General features: G+C 47.1%; 1 non-coding gene across 1 annotated transcript; it reads left to right on the forward strand.

Moving 5' to 3' along the window:
* The first annotated feature begins 5,438 nt into the window (after positions 1–5,438).
* LOC120933864 lies at positions 5,439–5,602 on the forward strand. Its single transcript, XR_005748136.1, has one exon. It is a non-coding gene; the product is annotated as a U1 spliceosomal RNA (small nuclear RNA).
* The last annotated feature ends 2,367 nt before the right edge of the window (positions 5,603–7,969 follow it).

Raw genomic sequence — 7,969 nt, forward strand, 5'->3', positions numbered from 1 at the left:
CATTTTTAATGACAGTCTACTGACTGAAATGGTACTAGCTGATTGGAGAAAAGCCACTGTAGCACCAATATTTTAAAAAAGAGCCAAAATACATCCCTGGGAATTACAGACCAGTTAGCCTAACATCCCTGGGAATTACAGACCAGTTAGCCTAACATCACACTCTTGGAGGGTATGCAAACTCTTGGAGGGGATGATAAGGGACTATATACAAGAATTTAGTAATGAAACGGTGTCATTAGCAGTAATCAGCATGGATTTATGAAGAATAGTTCTTGGCAAACCAGTCTATTAACTTTCTATGAGGAGATGAGCTGCCATCTAGATAAAGGAAGGCCCGTTGTTACGTACCACCTGGGAGAGCCTGACGAGTAGAGAGAGACCTCTCGTACAGCCCCGGCTCAAGGACCACTGGCGTTGCAACAGTGGCCACGAGTGCACAATGAGGAAAGACCACCTGCAAAGTCCTCCGTTGGTAGCTATAGTGGCAGCTGATGAGTACAGGACCAGACTGGATTCCTGAGCAGCAGAAGGTAGCAGGAACAATGGATGCAGGTATGCTGTGGATGCAGGACAGCAGATGCAGGTAGATGCATGACAGCAGTACTGGAGCTACACAGGCTGGAAGCAGAAGCCTGGAGCAGAGTCAGACAAGCCAGGTCATACATGGAGGATCAGTCTATCATAAACAGCAGGCAGAGAATGATCAGAGTTCAAACTGGGTTTGGCAACAGGAAATCAGGCAGACAGGCAGGAATAATCAGGGTCAAGGCAAGCCAAAGGTCAGGACTGGAGACAGCAGCATGGTCAGAAAGCCACTAGTGCAGCTGCTGTCTTTATATAGGCCATTTGGCGCCAGCATTAATGCCTAATGTGTGTGTGTATTTTCGTGCATGCATTCACCTGGTGGCGCCACTGTGCATTTGCATGTTTGCGCCAATGTTCCCGTGCATGCACATGCACATATGCTTTAGCCCAGGGGGTTTCCAAACTGTGGCCCGAGGGCCGGATGTGGCCCTTTGCTAGCCTTCATCCAGCCCAATGGCACCAATGATGGGGCACTATTTCTTAGACAGTGGCGGTGCGCCGCCCCCTCTGGCTCCCGCAACGCCACTGATAAAATACACAGATTCATGCATTGCATGAATCTATGTATTGCCGCTGCCGCCAACTATTCAGATGGCCGGCCCCCTGGCGAGCGTTCCTTGGATAAGAATGACAGGCGTCTCAGCCAATCAGGTTCACCGGTTCTAGTTACCGGTAACCTAATTGGCTGAAGCGTCATCGAGGGCGGGAGAAGACATCGAGGGATGGTAGAAGCAGAATGGCTGACCCCAGAAAGGTAAGTGCCAGGCGGGGGGGGGGGGGGCATTTTACAGGGCACAGTGGCTACAATTGCTGGGCACAGTGGTTACTATTGCTGGGCACAGTGGCGACAATTGCTGGGCACAGTGGCGACAATTGATGGCACAGTGGTGACAATTGCTGGGCACAGTGGCAACAATTGCTGGGCACAGTGGCGACAATTGATGGCACAGTGGTGACAATTGATGGGCACAGTGGCGTCAATTGATGGCACAGTGGTGACAATTGATGGCACAGTGGCTGCGTTTGATGGCATGGCACAGTGGTGACAATTGCTGGGCCCAGTGGTGACAATTGATGGCACAGTGGTGACAATTGATGGCACAGTGGTAACAATTGATGGCACAATGGCTGTGTTTGATGGCACAGTGGCTGCGTTTGATAGCATGGCACAGTGGCTGCGTTTGATGGCACAGTGGCTGCGTTTGGCATGGCACAGTGGTGACAATTGATGGGCACATTGGCGACAATTGATGGCACAGTGGCGACAATTGATGGCACAGTGGCTGCATTTGATGGGCACAGTGGCTTGCATTTGATGGGCACAGTGGCTGCCTTTGATTGTCACAGTGGTTGCAATTGATGGGCACAGTAGCTGCGTTTGATGGGCACAGTGAGGCTGCAACTGTTTTTTTTTGTTTGTTTGCGCCCCCCCCCCAAAATTTTGAGCACCAGCCGCCACTGTTCTTAGATTAATAGCAATGATGGAGCACTATTCCTCCTCCTACTGCCCACCAACTCTGGGGCCATGTTTATTCTCACTGATGCTTGGCCCTGGGGCATTTTCTACCCCATCCGGCCCCCCTGAAGTCTGAAAGACCGTAAATTGGCCCTTTGCTTGAAAAGTATGGAGACCCCTGCTTTAGCCTATGCCTGGCAAGATGTTTGCGCATGCCATGTCCATGGCACCCATAGACGTGGTGTATCTGGATTTTGCAAAAGCATTTACACCGTTCCCCATAAATGTTTACTGTACAAAGTAAGGTCTGTTGGCATGGACCATAGGGTGAGTACATGGATTGAAAATTGGAGTTCAGTTGGTGGTGATAAATAGGGAGTACTCGAATGGTCAGGGGTGGAAAGTGGGGTCCCCCAGGGTTCTGTGCTGGGACCAATCATATTTAATTTGTTTATAAATTACCTGGAGGATGGGGTAAACAGTTCAATCCCTGTTTTGCGAATGATAGTAAGCTAAGCAGGGGGCGAAAAATTCTCCCCAGCATGTGGAAAACTTGCAAGAAGATCTGAACAAATTAATAGGGTGGGCAACTACATGGCAAATTAGGTTTAATGTGGGAAAATGTAAAAGAATGCATTTGGGTGGCAAAAATATGAATGTAATATACTCACTGGGGGGAGAACCTCTAGGGGAATCAAGGATGGAAAAGGACCTGGGGGTCCTAGTAGATAATAGGCTCAGCATAGGCATGCAATGTCAAGCTGCTGCTAAAAAAGCAAACAGAATATTGGCATGCTTTAAAAACGGGATTAACTCAAGCGATGAAGTGATAATTCTCCCACTCTACAAGACTCTGGTCCAACTTCACCTGGGATATGCTGTCCAGTTCTGGGCACCAGTCCTCAGGTGGGATGTACTGGAAATGGAGCAAGTACAGAGAAGGGCAACAACGCTAATAAAGGGACTGGAGGATATTAGTTCTTAAGAAAGTTTGCGAGCACTGAACGTATTCTCTCTGGAGAAGAGACTCTTGAAAGGGGATAAAATTTTAATTTACAAATACTATACTGGTGACCCCCTCAATAGGGATAAACCTTTTCTGCTGAAGGGAGTTTAATAAGACGCGTGGCCACTCATTAGGTTTAGAAGAAAAGAGGTTTAACCATAAACTGCGTAGAGGGTTCTTTACTGTAAGAGCGGCAAGGATGTGGAATTCCCTACCACAGGCGGTGGTTTCAGCGGGAGCATCGATAGTTTCAAAAACTATTAGATAAGCACCTGAACGACCACAGCATACAGGGATATACAAGGTAATACTGACATATAATCACATAGAACATTAACAGCGCTAGAGAAATCTGAGATTCCACTAAACTAAGTTATTCATAATCTGCAGTTAGGAAAATAAATGAAAAATATCATGAAATTAAATCAAATCCAGTCTCTATGTCCCCTATAAGGTGAACACAAAAAGTGTTTGAAAGTCCCAGGAAGAAACAAACATTCCAGGTAATCAGCAACTGCGTATCGATAGGTGAAAGTCCAAACACTTCACACAGCTGATGCTAGCAGAGGATAGCTTTAGCTGATAAACCAGGTGAAATAAAGATTCCCTCACTTGTGATCCCCTTTTGGTAATCTACTGACCGGACTCCATACACATAATGCCTGTATGGAGCAACTCGGCGCCTGATTCATAAAATCAGATACGCCTCACAGTAGCCTAGATACGAGCAGCGTAAGTCTCCTACGCCGTCGTATCTTAGGGTTCATATTTACGCTGGCCGATAGGTGGCGCTTTCGTATATTTCCTAATATGCTAGCCAAATATGCTAATTGGCTAGATACGCCGATTCACGAACGTACGTGCGCCCGGCGTATCAAGATACGTTGTTTACGTAAGACATACACCGGCGTAAAGTTACCCCTCATAAAGTAGGGGTAAGTCATGTTAGGTATGGACGTCGGAAATGTACGAACAGCGTCGTATTTTACGTTGTTTGAGTAAGTCGTCCGTGAATGGGGCTGTGCGTAGGTTACGTTCACGTCGACTAAGCATTGAGGGGGCGTAATTTAATTTGAAAATTCGACATGATACTGAGCATGCGCGCCCATGCGCCGTTCGTAAAAAGCGTCATTTACGTGGGTTCACAACACATTTACATACAACACGCCCCCTAACAGACTAGTTTGAATTAGGCGGGCTTACGCCGTGTCAGATACACTACGCCCCCGTAACTTAGAGCGCAAGTTGTTTCTGAATACAGGACATGGCGCTCTAAGTTACGGCGGCGTAGTGTATCTGAGATACGCTACGCCCGCCTAAAGATAGGCGCTTGTGTGTGAATCTGGGCCATTGTGTTCACCTTATAGGGGACATTGAGACTGTATTTGATTTAATTTCATAATATTTTTATTTATTTTACTAACTGCAGATTATGAATACCTTAAAGCGGTGGTTCACCCTCCTTAACATCATTCTAGAATTACATTCGGCATCATAGCACGAGCTACAGTATGCCGGTCTTACATTTTTTATCCCCGTACTCACTGTGCTATTGCACATTGAAGATTCCGACTCCCGCGGGGAATGGGCGTGCCTATGGAGAGGGAGGATGATTGACGGCCGGCTCTGGCACGTCACGCTCCCCGAAGACAGCCGGAGTAGGTCTCGGCTCTTCACGGCGCCTGCGCATAGCCTGTGAAGAGCCAAGCCTATTTCGGCTATTTCCGGAGAAGCGTGACGTGCCAGGGCCGGCCGTCAATCACCTTCTCTCACCATAGGAACGCCCATTCCCCGGAATCTTCAATGTGGAATAGCACAGTGAGTACGGGGATAAAAAATGTAAGACCGGCATACTGTAGCTCGCGCGTTTTTTTTTTTTTAATAGGGCGAACCCCCGCTTTAATTCAGTGGAATCTCAGATTTCTCTAGCGCTGTTAATGTTTTATTATTACGTTTAATGAGACATATTTCTTTTTAATTGTTTATTACTATATAATAGCTGCTACACTGCAAAAAAACATTTATTTTTACCATAGAGCGCTAGGATCAGAGGTATCTTAGGACTTCTTCTGATAATTTTTATATATAATCACATAGGTTGGACTTGATGAACTTGTGTCTTTTTTCAACCTCACCTAATATACAACTGAAATGTGGCCTGAAATAAATCCCACCTTCTGCCACCATTGCTATATGCCCTATGAGCACTCCCGATCACACCTCTTTCTATTACAGCTGGTCAGGCAATGTTAACATCAATTGCCACCGCTGTAGGCGTGCTACCATTACTATCCCATACTGGGCCCGATGTTCATTTTAAACATACTTTTCATTTGGCGCATCCATTTTTCTCACTGCTGATTCACAGTTGCAAATATGTTACATTATATATTTACCTGTCAGGGGGGATACCATGATCACAAAGATGGTTCTCCTAGGGTGAGGCTCATCCATTACACTTTGGCTCACCTGACCCCTGTGATTTCCCCAAATGTGTGTAACTCAACTTCATAATTTGTGGTAGTGGGGGACTGTTTTCATGCTTTCCCTTGGTAAAAAAATTAAGCATTTACATTATTTGGCCAGGTAAAATACTGTGCACTGCATAAATATTTCCGTAGGCATAGGGGGCCGGATTCACAGAAGAGATACGACTGCGTTTCTCTGAAACGCCGTCGTATCTCTCAGGCCTTGTACTCACGACCGGATCTGTGCGCTGAAAACTGTCTGCCGGACAGTTTCCGGCGTACAAGGCTGATTTTTGTTTGGTTCCGCTGGCTTGTACACACCAGCGGACCAAATTACCGTCGTACCGGAACGCGTGCACGTAAACTACGTACGACGTCACTATAAAGGGGAAGACCAAACTTAATGGCGCCGCCCTCTGTTCCTCTTTTGCTAGTTACGGGTTTGCTCGTGTTAGTGAAGGTTTGGTTAGAGCTGATTCGCGCTTCTCGGTCTCCAGGCTTTGACAGCGTGTATTCACGGGTTCAGTGCGTGTGCTTGCGGTAACGTAGTTGTCATTCGGCTATAGGCTAGCAGGTTGTTTCTGCTTTTGCAGTTGCATCCTGTGCGCTCGTATCTGTTTGTCACGCGTTTGTCGCAGGTAGTGCTGGATTTGCGAGTGCTTTCTGTTTGAGTGTGTTCTTGACTGACCAGCCGGCCGGTTTGAAGCCATGATGGAGCAGCAGCGTCAATTTTCGCGAGTTGGTGCTGTTTATGGGATGGCTGCTGGATATGTTCATTTTTCCAGTACTTTGGCCAGAAACAGGGGGCGGAGGCGTTTCTGGACCAAGAATTGGTTGCGCCAGCGTGACCAGTTCTCACATATGCCTCTGCTTAGGGAACTCCAGGAGAATAATCCTAATGACTTTAGGAATTTTCTCCGCATGACGGACCCCGTATTCAACAGTCTGCTGGAACTTCTGTCCCCCTATATCACGAGGCAGGACACTGTGATGCGCGATGCCATCACGGCCGAGCAGAGGCTTATTGCCACGTTGCGGTACCTGGCGACTGGGAGGAGCCTGCAGGACCTCAAGTTCTCGACAGGCATCTCTCCGCAGGCGCTTGGGGTCATCATACCGGACACGTGTGCTGCCATCATTAAAGTTCTGCATGAGGAGTATATTAAGGTAAGTTTCCTGGCTGTAATAATGTGGCCAACTAACTTTATTTTTAATTTCCCAGATATGCTGTGTGTTTAACTAACGTTCCCTTTTCTCCCTATGCATGTTGATATAAGCTTTACATGTTTTATTCTTGACCTACCTGCATATTTGTCCCTTACCCAATATTAACCTGTCTAGCATGCTATCCTAGGGACAAACCCACCTTTCCATTTTTTAAAACTCTAATTTTTGGTTTTTGTGTCCCCCCCCCCCTTCAAACTTTTTTAGTCCCCATCAGAGGGCTGTGGAGTCTCTTAATTAAGTGGCCCTATATATTTCATTCCCCAAATTCTCCATGCACATTTTTCAAATGCAATTTTAATACTGTGAATTTTCACAAGGATGCTTGTAGGATGTTTTTGTGCCAAAGTACTAAATCTCTTTTTTTGTTTGTCCCCACAGCTACCCTCCACACCACAGGAATGGCAGTCTGTGGCTTCCCAATTTGCCCAGCGGTGGGATTTTCCAAACTGCGGTGGAGCAATAGATGGGAAACACGTCCGCATTGTGCCCCCACCCCACTCGGGGTCCTACTATTATAATTACAAGGGTTATCATAGTATTGTGTTGATGGCGGTGGTGTCGGCACAGTATGAGTTTCTATATGTGGACGTGGGGAAGAATGGCCGGATGTCTGATGGGGGAGTGTTCGCACGGACTGATTTCTATGATCGTCTCCAAGCTGGTGGTCTGGCATTGCCACCAGATGAAGAGAATGTGGAAGGACTTCCGTTTGTGTTCCTAGCGGACGAGGCTTTCGGGCTTGGTCCTCACCTCATGCGGCCTTTTCCCCAGAGGACCCTCACCTCAGAGAGGAGTGTGTTTAATTTTCGGTTGGCCAGGGCTCGGAGGGTAGTCGAGAATGCCTTTGGGATACTCACCAACCGGTTCCGCCTGTTCAGGACATCGATACATCTGGCGGAATATAAATTGGACACCGTTGTATTTGCCTGCTGCATTTTGCACAACTTTTTACGCAGGCACTCCCAGACGTACCTACCCGACATCGGTTCTGAGGCAAGACTACCCTCAGATCCCCTTTCTGGGCTGGACACTGGTCGCGCTGGCTTGGCCCCCCAATCAGCTCGTGAGGTACGCGACAAATATGTTGAGTACTTCATGGGTCGGGGGGCCATTGCTATGCCAGATCATATTTCTTTCTAATTCGGCCCCCAAAGAAAGGAATATTCTCACAAATAATAAATAATTAGACCATTGGACTTTATACAGTTGTTTGTCATTAATGCT

The sequence above is a fragment of the Rana temporaria genome, chromosome 3, assembly GCF_905171775.1.
Source record: "Rana temporaria chromosome 3, aRanTem1.1, whole genome shotgun sequence".
NCBI lineage: Eukaryota > Metazoa > Chordata > Amphibia > Anura > Ranidae > Rana > Rana temporaria.